Source organism: Pleuronectes platessa, chromosome 13 (genome assembly GCF_947347685.1).
Source record: "Pleuronectes platessa chromosome 13, fPlePla1.1, whole genome shotgun sequence".
Taxonomy (NCBI): Eukaryota; Metazoa; Chordata; class Actinopteri; order Pleuronectiformes; family Pleuronectidae; genus Pleuronectes; species Pleuronectes platessa.
In genome coordinates, this window is record NC_070638.1 from 17,278,281 (window position 1) to 17,290,508 (window position 12,228).

Below are 12,228 nucleotides of genomic sequence, written 5' to 3' on the forward strand. Positions count from 1 at the left end.
GCCACTTATTATTATTCACAAACTCCAAATCCGGCTCTACCACAGAGCTGCATATGAGCTGCATATAAAGTGTGAGGGACGCATTCAGAGGGTTGACAAACACAGCTTTTTAAAGGAGAGTGAGAACCAGCCCCGGCCTCTCTGATTGATTATGCACATGATTAATGCTGAACATCTGCCATACATGCAACAGATTGCCAAAATGTGAATGACAATTGTATTTTTTTTTTCTTCTCCTGCTTCAATTTTGGAATCGCTCATTGAATTTCATGCTCCTGCTTGACGGCTGACCAACTGGTTTTGGGACTAAATGAACCTGGTACATTCAAGCATTAGAGAGAAAAGCATAGGGGACCGCCTGCTGGGAGAACAAACACAGACTTTTATTATGGCTCCCTCTGTAGTGCAGCCCAGCGAGGCCACATAGCAGCACATGTGCAATTAACGCAGGACAGATGGTCCAAGTTCACATCGAATCAATGCTGAGGACGAAAGTGATGGGGGGGAGAGGAGCCTGGGTTGCCCCACGGCAGCGCCAAGGCTCCACTGTCACTGGTGCACGGTTCAATTTGACATGTTTGATCAGGTGACTCCATGCAAGTGTATCCAATTTGAAATTGAAATGAACGCTGGAGAGTATTTACAGCTCCTCCTCGGTTTTATCACGCAGGTGGATCTGCATTACAAAATCTATAATGCCATGCATTATACATGTGACAAGTCATTAGTGAAGACAGGTAGGGGTACAGCCGGGGGGGGGTTTAATGAATTTTTCAGATGATGTTGATAGGAGGATTTGCATCCGTGGGCGGTGACATTGTGTTTGTTCTAGAAAATTGGTTGAGATTAAGGTTCATGGTCATGGTGCGCCTGTGCCAGCTAATACTGTTATAAAGAAGAAAAACAATCTAGTTATTCTGTATGTGTTGGGATCCTTGTTTGAAGTGGAATAAATTGTCTCCGAAGTAATCCTGAGCTTGTTAATTTCCATGCTAAAGAAAAACATAATACTGATTAAATACACATATGACAAGGTGAGTCCCACAGCACGGCTTCACAGCAGTGAGATTGTACTGGATTGTTTTATTATAAGACCTTACCTGAGCACACAATAGAGGGAAATGAGCATGCAATGAGCAGGAGAGGGAAGATGCAGCTTTAGGTCTTTGGTCCTTTAAGAGGCAGCGAGACCTCGAGAATTGCATCCTTTGAATCTGACAACTTTATGACCTCTTCATATGACTTATGTCACTTATCATATAAAGTCAGATGATAGGGAATCATTTTCTGATCAATATAAGTTGTAGATTGTCTCTTTAACTCTATTATTTTCGTATATAAACATGTTTTATTGATCATATATTTACTGACCTTGACCCTTGGCTGATCCACTCCAAATATAAACACGCACACACACACACACACACACACACACACACACACACATAGATATAAAAACAAAACACACAGTAGATATATGTATCTTATACAAATGTACAAAATACAAGAAACTGTACTCTCCTCTGCAGTATCAACCATTTACATGAATGATATATGGCCTCGTCCTCTCACACAAAACTAAATTATCAATCTAACTCTGATCAGAAACACATATTTAGCATCTAGTGCATGTGAAGCTTTGCCAGCTTGCTGTTATTCTCAGCACAGCCCTTGTCAGACATGGGACACGTAACAGTGTTGGCTTCATACATTTATTTAAGTCAGGGCTTCTTGTCACTCAGACATAGGTGACTTTTACAAATCAGGGCGCAAACTTGCACGATGAGGCGCCATCAGGACATTATTTAGAGTTCTTGTGCATACAGCCAAAGTGAAAAGCTTTTACATGCACAACGGCAACACACACACAAATGAGTAGAAAGCTGTAGCAGTGAAACGTTTTACACGCACGACTGAAAAGGTTTCACACATGCCAGAAAAATGTCAATGTCCTCTCACACACATGAGACCAAACTCGTTCACAAGCTTTACTGACAACTTCATATTTACAAGTGAAAAAACTTTCACTTTATACTATTAATAAACTTTCACAGTCTTGGTGGATCTAAAAATATTCATAAATTGTTCTAGTTGTAATCTACAGACAGCTCTGTCTTTGGGCTACTAATATTCAAGAAGACATGATAAACTTGTAGCTCTGGACACTGGAAAAATCATCCCACAAGATAATGTGCTTCAGAGAATCATTTCTGTCAGACGAAGGTATATATCAACCCCTCTTTTGTTGGTTTAAATATTTTGTCCTAATAAATAAAAAATATCATCCGTCAAAGCCTTTTCTGTCGATGAAAATAATAAATCACTTAGTGGTATTCAAAATCCACAGTGACTGAATATGTCTCCTATATGTGCATTAGTTTTTCTTGCTGAGCACAGCAGCGGCGTCCTGAACATAAACAAAAGGTAAGTGATCAATGCCAACTTTTCTTTTTACTGCAATAATGTATATTCTTAATGACGTCATGTTCTGTCATATGATGATGAGTTATTGGTTAATTCAAAGCTGTAAATCAGCCCGTTAGTGTCATTGGTTGTAAAAGTAGATTCAGATTGTGGCTGCACTACATGAGGTAATCTGTGGCTGTGTAAAATTATTTAAATACTTAAAAAGTGTCCTATGTGTGCGCATGTTTCTAATTTGCTGGATCTTGCTGAGCACAGCATCACAGTCCTGAACTCAAAGAGAAATCGAGGGATACAAAAATAAAGGAGTTTTAACCTCAGGGTTTCACTGGATTGAATGTAATTGGGGGACAATTATTGACTCTTTTGATTTATTAAAAAATATATGCAAATTTATTGCAAAAGGAACTTTACTCTATTAATATTTGATACTGACCTGCCACTGACGGCTGAACCAAAAAACTTAATTCCAGACTCTGTCAGCGTTGGATTTGATGACGAGTCGTTTCCTTCCTCCGACAATGGGAAAAGACATCGGAGGTCATAAACTGGTTTCTCCATTTGCCGCAGACTGTTAATTTTCTCCCGGAGGCTGTAGTTTAAAATCAAACAGCCTTCACCGGGAAGAACAGAATATTTATATCTCGCCCTCTGCCTGCGCCGCGTCAATGCTGAGCAGCTGTGATTAGAACTGAAGTGTTGCGATAATGACCTTGCTTGGGGTACTCAACAAAATATTAATTAGAGGCTGCCATGTTTATGAGTCAGCTGTGGTCGTTATGCAACTCCGGCGAGCAAACACAGCCGACTGTTTTGGACGTGAATTCACCAAAACCACAAACCTGTGATTTTTTTTTCTTCATTTCATTGCACACAGAATGGAGCCGCTGCCACAGGAGCCAGATCACTATCAGCCGGTACAATGTTCCCTCGACACATATTCATCAACCGTGTAAAGGCTTTGTGATGAAAAATCAATACTGTTAAAAAGAAAAAGAAAATGTCTATTCACTGCCATAGGTTTAATAGCAAGCTCTCTCCCTGACTCCATCATCCGTGATTTTCCTCAGAGGAAGGGGTTTGCAGGGGGGAGGAGGGGATAACGAATAGGAACATCCTCGCTAATTAACTGTTTCTGTTTCCCTAACCGAAGCCTGCAGTCTCTCGCTCTTGCTCTCTCTCTCTTTTTTTCTCCATCATCCCTGCCCCTCCTTGCCTGCACGGCAGCCCGGTCTGATTTGTATTCCGGTGGCCTCCTCTCCTCCCTGTGTGTGACTCTGCAGAGCAGGTGTCCGTGGCTCGGGCTCAGACAATGATAGCCCACTGATAAGCTGCCTTGCACGGACTGGTAGATCGGCACAGACCTTGGGTTTACCGCTGATGAGAGTGACGTGTTTTCAGTCGTGCAGGGTCATATGGATGCAGGGAAATAAACATGCAAACCCCCATGGACGTGGATAGTACAAACACACACACGTTCATACTTATAAAGAAGAATTGTGTCAGTCAGCTGCCCATTAAGAGAAATGTCCCAAATCCCTTTAATGCCCTGCTGTAAAGGAAATAGTTACCACTATTTAGATGATGCTGTTTCATTCTTATGTCTTTATGACATGAAGCTGCATTAGCCAGTTACCTTAACTTAGCTTAGCATCAGGACAGGAAACAGATCCCATCAGCACCAGAGGCATGGAGGCGCCGCACTGAGGGGCTGTGTAATCAATTCCAACCCTGTCTCCGAGCAAGAGCCGGTGTTGTTTACTGCAGTCGAGGGATTTGTGTTTTCATGGGCGATTGTTTTTTTTGTTAGCAGCATTACACAGAGACTACTGGACGATCATTGGTGAAGGATGTGAGTCAGGAAAGACACCGGTAAAGTTTAGTGCCGATTTTTCATCAGGAACTGGCACATTTGGGGAACTGATGTCTAGGAGTGTGTGCGGATTTGGCGCAGCTTGATTGGATCTAAGGAAACCGTTGGGCCTAATCGGAGCTGTACACTCCTCTGCCTTCTTTCTCTTTTACCTGTCCCCTGTAGAATGGTCTTAGCTCGTCCCTTTGATCTTGTCACATGACCGTACGGCAGTTTCAGTTTCTTGACTGTGGTTGGTCAATCTTCACATGAGGTTTCTGCAGCGCCTCATTTCAGCTGTTTTCGATATTGTTGAATCCATCAGTGCCTACAAAGCTCACGAATTAACTAACTGTAGTATAAAATAAAGTTTCAACAAAGACAATTAAAGATAATTTAGTTGGGAAGTTGTTAGCAGAACACATTGATATATTCCAGTTGTTTCCTATTTCCAGTTTATTTAGGTGTCAGTCAAACCGTTAGTAATAGACAGGAGGAGGTTCCAATCCTGTGCAGCGGCGGCGTTATCGTTTAGCAGCTGTTCGACTTATGGACAGATCCCACAGGTCGAAGCGGCCCGGCGTTCCTCAGGTGAACTGTTCTGTATGTGATGATATTTTGCAGCCTGATCCAGGCATCCGGCATGATACCACGGCGATTATCTCCTGTAATCTTTAATAACATCCCAGGGAGGAAGAGCGAGTGCAATAAGCTGCATCTGCTCTTACTGGCCCTGGCTGAGCAAGGTGAGGCAGAGGGAGAGAGAGAGATGTGGTGTTTGAGCTAACAGGAAGCGCCCTGTATGTTCTTCATTTTACAGACAAACTGACTAACACCACTTTCACTCTGTTCGCTTTCACAGTTCATCAGGTACCTCATGGTCTTTATTTCCCTCTAAATTGTATAGTTTTTTCTATCATTAGTCACATCTTTGGGTGAACTAATGCTCTGAAATTAATTAACTTTGGTCATAGATGTTTTTCTTTTCTTTAAGATGATTTTTATTCCTAGGTTTATTCTCTCCTAGCTGAGCTCTACTGTAGCTGTCAGTGTGTATCTGAGTGTAAATGTGAAGGGCACCGAAGAAACGGAATATAGAAGGAAATGGGAGAAGAATCTATAAAATACTAGAAACTACAGTGTAGTTATTGAACCAAGAGTGAATTACAACATGTCTGAGACCATTTATCATCAGTTTAAAGTTCATGATTAATATGTCCTGCTTCCATTCCCAACACATGCATGAAGGTCACCGATATACTTACGTTTTACCAATGTGACGGTATCAAACAACAGCTGGACGATTGTTCACATACATGCCTGTTTGTTTCTGTGTGTGTGTGTGTGTGTGTGTGTGTGTGTGTGTGTGTGTGTATATATCTGGAATCCCTGACAAAAACGGAAGCAAACTCACTTGTTTTGAGGTTGTGTTTCCTAAAGATGTGATTTCTTGTCTCTCTGTGACTTGGATGCTGATCACTATAGAGGAGCAATGCAGAACTTTTAACAAGGGATTACTCCATGAATTTGCAGTTTAAACTCCTTCTATGTGTTTTTTTTATAAATGTGCGTCACTTATTCTTGGTTACATAGTAACTCACTGTATTAGGTTCAGGCTATTGGTTGAAAAATCATTTTATCCTCTGACCATGTTTTCAAAATTCTAATTCAGATAAATACAAAAACACATGCGTTGACATTATGATGAACCATTTCAGAAACAGAGTGTCCGTGGTGCATTAACACTGCATGCTTTGTCCAGCTAGATGATAACAATCTAAATATGTGCAGGTAAGTTCAATCGAGTCTAAATTTGTTTGACTCTGAAATGGAAGTCTGAGCATCCTATAGAAGACTACCATACCCCTTAAGTTTATATAAGATGTTCTTTAAAATAGGTTCTCGGACTGAAAGTGTGTTTTCATTTACATAGGACTTAAACCAAAATTCCCATAATGCAGTCTTGTGTGGCGTGTGTGCCATGACATGGCAGTCTGCATGTAGTCTGCATCATCAAGCTCAAGTATAAAACTGACAGTATTGATTATGATTATTTTGCAGAATGGAGGATGTGACTGTGGCGTTTGCAGGTGACAATGACGCTTCCAGTGTCACCGATGGGCTCATGTTTGTCTGCCTGTGAGCAAGGCTCCAGATTCATGGCGGCCATGGCTTCTCCATGTCCGCCGCATCCGGAGAGGATATTTATGTTGACAGCGCTCCTTCTCCCACCAAGCCCGGGAGGAGGATCACACAAGCTGTCACTCAGATTGATGTCTCCCCTGATGGCACGAGTTAAAAGGCAAAGGAGGAGAAGGTAATGAAGACGGGATTGAGGATGGCGAATGCTCCCAGGGTTAGAGACTTGTTATAGATGATATCTCGCCTCATTGGTATTCGAATCATTGCATTGATATTCACGTACATACACAAAGCATTGCATTATGTGTTGGGAGTTGCAGCCAGAGCACTGTTGTGTAGAGCAAAGCTACTGGATCTCACCGAGGATTTGTGGGAACGGTCTTTGATGTATAACATGCTCGCGAGGAGAGGAACAACAGGGTGTATGGAAAAGCTCAGTCAGACACTGTGGATCAAATGAAAGGGGGAAATAAAACAATGCAATATGCGTGACCTCAATGTATGCCGTTGGAATATTTATATCGGAGATGTGGCTTTACAGACATTGTGTTTGTTTGCAGTTACATTAGGTATGAAATTTCCATCTCCGCGCGTGCTCTGACATCACTAATGATTTGTTTGGCCTTGCGTCGTGCAACAGGCGAGTGCCGCCACACAACCACCAGAGGAAAACCTAATCTAATTTCTGTGTTCATTTACAGGGCAGATTGTTCAAATGGAGTAATCAGTATCTCCTCTGCCCCCCCCCCGCCGCATCTCTCCCCCGTCTCGTTCCCATGCTCGCCCTCCTCGCCCTCCTTGCCCTCCTCGCCCCTCCTCGCCCTCTTTTCCCTCCTCGCCCTCTTTTCCCTCCTCGCCCTCCGCCTGTTTCGGCCTTATATTCATTACTTGAAGAATGCATTTGAAGCCATGCAAATGAGAACAAGTGAACAAATGAATGTTTCATGAATGCTTTTATGATGAGGAAATGCAAATGAGGATGAGTGAATGAATGAATGTTTAATGAACGCTTGTTTAATGAAAAGGACTTATTAACTAGAGCGCTGACTTAGCACTGCGCCACAGCCCGGGCCCACTACGCTTGAAAGGTTTCACATTATATTTTGGCAAGGAGGTGATGCAGTGCATTTAGACGAACAAGCGATCGCTAATCAGTCGGACCTGATTGACAGGACAGACACATATTGAATTAGACTTTAACAGTCAACCCCCCCCCCTCCCCCCCCCCTCCTCCGCACGCCTCCATTTGTTTTGGATGTTATTGCACAAACATAGAATCTGATGGAGTAAATTTGGATGGGCTGTTCCACTCGAGACACATTCTTTTGGCTTCTGTGGCTGAGCTGAGGAGAAAAAACCCACGCGTGACTGAGATCTATCATTTGCCTCATTAGATATTGTTGTCATGTTTCCCTTCAGCTAACACAGAGAGGAAGAGAAAAATTTCTATTTAATTTCAAGCTCCGCAATAACATAAGTGAGAGAGTGAGACTTGCGTGTGTGTGTATGTCTAATGCTTCTTTTAACTCTGCATGTGTGATTGTGCAAAGGCATCCAACCCATGCATACAAGCCTGTGTATGAATGATGAATGTGAGTATAACTGCGCTGTCCTTGATTTTTCCTTAAATTACCTCTAATGATGAATTTTAAAGTCAATTCGGTGCAGCTCGTCTCTTAATGGGATCCCACTGCAGCCTCCATCACACTCTCTAGACCAGTTGACTAAACCCAGCTGGAACTGGAACGACACTCAGTAGAACACACAACCCCCGCCATGGCCCAACGGCCCTACACAATTGTCTTGTTCTTGTACTAGGAAAATTAAAGACACAATGAAGTGCTCTGATAACTTAATGATATATTGGTCATGCAACATTTTTAAAGACAAATTCACGGATCTGACTCTAGATCTGCAGCTGCACTAAGATGGAATAGGTTCTTCTGAGGGCCCCATCTCTTCACTAGGCTTAGCAGAAATCAGTTTAGAACTTTTTCATTATCCTGCTAACAAACAAACACAGATGAAAACATAACATCCTGGCTGGTTCCTATTAGTTTGACTTTAATAGGAGAGAGGGCGAACTGCAAATGAAGCCAAACAAGAATGCTTAGAATAATTTCACTTATCGCTAAGTTGATTTATGAATACACCTGGTTTTCTTATGATGTGTAAACAAATTATGTTAAATGCATAATACACAATGAAATGGCACTTTCTCAGATATACAATCCTTCCTGCTGGGAAACAGGGTTTGTCGGTGGGTGTATTTGTTCAAAGGGGCTGAAGCGTGATCTCACTTTAAAATGTTGCCCTTTCAAGGTCACGGGTTTGATATTTTTACTCGAACCACTCATACGAGCTCCACTGTCCACATGCATCCATTGCATCATGTCTTCGAGGGCTGCTTCTGTGTGTGGGGACGTGAAGCAGGGCTGCCAATGTCTTTATGATGGCAGCCTTGTAACCTCATCTTGGAGCGCGGCCGTTCTGCTCTATGAACACTCATGCCTTCACGCTTGGTTAAACGGCAAATCAGTTTGTTTCAAACATAGCAGTGCAACAGTTTCTTATCGAACATTAAGATGGTTTAAATTGGTGCATTTTTCATTTTTTGCATAAATTTGAATGGAAAAAAAACTCCAAATGTTGGAAATAAAAGGGATTTGGCCAAGATGGAAAATTTGGTTTTTCAAAAACTAAAAAAAGCAACGAAGAGGAATGAAAACCGACTTGGTGATTTGAATGTGATGCAGTGTACATGAATCATGTGACTTCACTCAGGTGTAAACATCTGTGTTTGTGTGGAACAATGAGGAGATGGTACCCTTCCTCAATTGAATGCATGAAACACCTCACTGGAACAATTGTGTGACTGTATCTCAATTTACCAACTGATAATTGCTTAACAGTAGATGGATAGATGTTCTATTGCGGAGCTTCCTGAACCTGAATTTGTGAAACACTTACTGAACCTGAACCATCATCATTAACCTGCACTGTTGCCCTAGCACTCACAGCTATCATGCAGCCAAGCAGAAGGCCCCTCTCTCCTGCGGACCGAGAGCCAAAGACCCGGCGAATCGAAGGTCGATCGGATCCAAACCTTCACAACACACAAATTTGATCTGCAACTTGGACTCAACTCTGTTTTGACCCTGATGACTGTTCACATCAATCCAGAGGTAGAGGGTGTTTGTTGATGGAACGATTATGATATGTCAGCATTTTTGTAAAATAAAATTACCCGAAAACCGTTGGCAATTCAACATCCCGCCCTTCAGGTCAGCCAGCGGACGTCCAGTAGCAGGGTGGCACTGTTTTATAATCCCTTAATGATTTTAAACCTTTTATCCATAAACACAACCCCATTATTTCAACAACTGTCATTATCCCCCGTATAAGCTTATAGCGGAGAGAACGCGCCAGACGGAGAGGACCACTCTGTCTCTTATTTGACCTTCCACACCCACAGCAACACTTCCCCTCCACCGCTCCAGCCCTCCCCATCCGTCTCCCCATCTCCTCCCTTCTCCCCCGTCGCTACAGTTGCATTAGGGGGAAATGGGGCTTAACAAAAATATTGTCAAACTGCCTGGAAAGCCGAGGGGAGGAAGCTGGGCGAGCATATCCAAATAGCCCCCATTTGAATTGCTAATTTGAGCTCCAAAATAATAATAAAAAAAAGAAATGTGTTGACAGAACTGAGAGCGGAGCAGTGGAGAGAGGGTCCTTAATAAAGCAACAGTGTTAACTCTTGGGTGAGTGGATTCAGAGCAAGATTAAAGCGTTTTGAAAGCAGGGAGGCGTTGGCTTCTTCAGGGGGACCACTCTCACCCGTACACTCCTCTCTCTCCCTGCGTGTCTCTCGGTTTCCCACTAATTCTGTCCCTTCAGTCGCCCGCACAATCCCCTTTTCTCACAGCTTGGGCTTCTGGATGAGACTCGCTACTTCCTCAAAGAGCATACAAATGTGGGAATGTGTGTGCCGCAGAGACAGAGAGCAAGCCGGGGAGGAGAGGGAGGAAAAGGGCGAGCTTTGTTAGAGATGTCTAAATTGGGTTGCCTTTGCGGAAATCCACTGATCTCTTTCAAATGGAGAGGAAAACATGTGCTATTGTGCTACTAATAGGCTGTCCACATACCATGAAAAGGTCTGCATTGTGTCTGCGTGTGTACACATGCACATGTGTGCGTTACGGTGTGTAGTGCCGTTATGTGTGCTCACGTGTGCAGATCCTCCCGTGGATGCATGTGGGTCAGACAGGAGGGACCCGCACATCAAAACACATAGTTACTCATGTGGAATAGGAGTCAGTCACCATTGGAGACACACAAACAAAACACACGCACACAAACACAAACACACCTTTAAAGGAACACGCATGTCTTTACCTTCATTTTTATTTTACAGTTCATTGATGCAGGAGATGTCGAGTATCGAGATGAGTGTTTTAACTCCGTATCAGAAATGATCTCTGTCCATATTGAAAACACCAAAAAACGCACATGACCATTCAGGTACACACATGGTCATGCTAAACACAAACAAAAAAACGCAATGGTGAAGGTGAAAACCCGGATTTCTTTTGTTCCGTTGTTTACGACAACAGTAATCATCGTAAACGGTGCTGATCCAACTTACAACTCGAAAAATGTTCCCTCAAAAAGTACGGACATTGTTTGAATGTGTGTCTTGTCTCCAATCATCGTCTCGCTTGGACTACTGATTGAAAGAGTCAATGCAGTTTACAGATTTAACGTGGACCTACTGTACTTGCCATGGTCCTGTGCACCCATGGTTTTTCCTGTGCGGGGTTATAAACCACATTGCACATGTGATTACTTTTCAGTTATAGCTCCAGATAAAGTGGATCAGATGATTTAGCCCCACTGTTGACTTGTTTGCAGCCTGTCATCCGAATGTCGGCGTTTTCCTGCCCCACTGGACCCATTTTATAAAGTCGCTGTCACAACATCTCACGATTCACTTTGCTGAGTGCGACGTTATCATATTCAATAGAAAATAAGGCCAGAGCTGAAAAAAAAAATTCAAAGCTATGTTGAGGACAGCTTTGGCTAAACTGTCGACTGGAAATCTGTTTCAGGTGCCTGGATGTGTCTTGAATAGGAACCTGTCAGCAGATCACACATGATTGATGGAGGATTTTCCGCATCCGGTCTATAATCACAGGTGTAATAGCATGGCAGAAAAACTGTCCACATTAAATGGACACACATGCTCCCTGACACAGGCAGAGTGACTTGCTGTCATGCCAGGAGTTTGATGGAGGGTTTGTATCAATCTTACTGGCCCAGAATGTGTTTTCTTGGCACAGAAAAAGGAAGCGGCCTCTTCTGAAAAAGAGTTGTAACTCTAAAGTTTTACGTGTGCTGTGTTGTCAGCCGGCTGGTGTATCTTTATTCAGCATCACCTTTCAACTCTGAGAGGTGTGTGAACCCCGCAGCTTCACTGTGACTTCTGGGGAAGCTGCGGCCCTCCGGGGGGGCAGACGCATAAAAAAAAAAAAATCCCTTTAGTTGAAACTGTGTGCCCACAAAGACAGAAAGATCCAAGCTCATTATTTTTTGTTGGAATTACAAAGCTGCATATATCTGCACATATAAATCTGAATCATTGTCGAGCTGAGTGCACATCACTTGTTTCCATATCAATATGCAGGTGCCTTCTCCAGCTCCTCATTACACTGTCAGTAAAAGGAGCAAAGAAGTGACTGTGTCACTTCAGCATGGTTTTCCACCAACACCAGTGCAGCTGCTGTCATTACATCATGACCATGAAACACGGC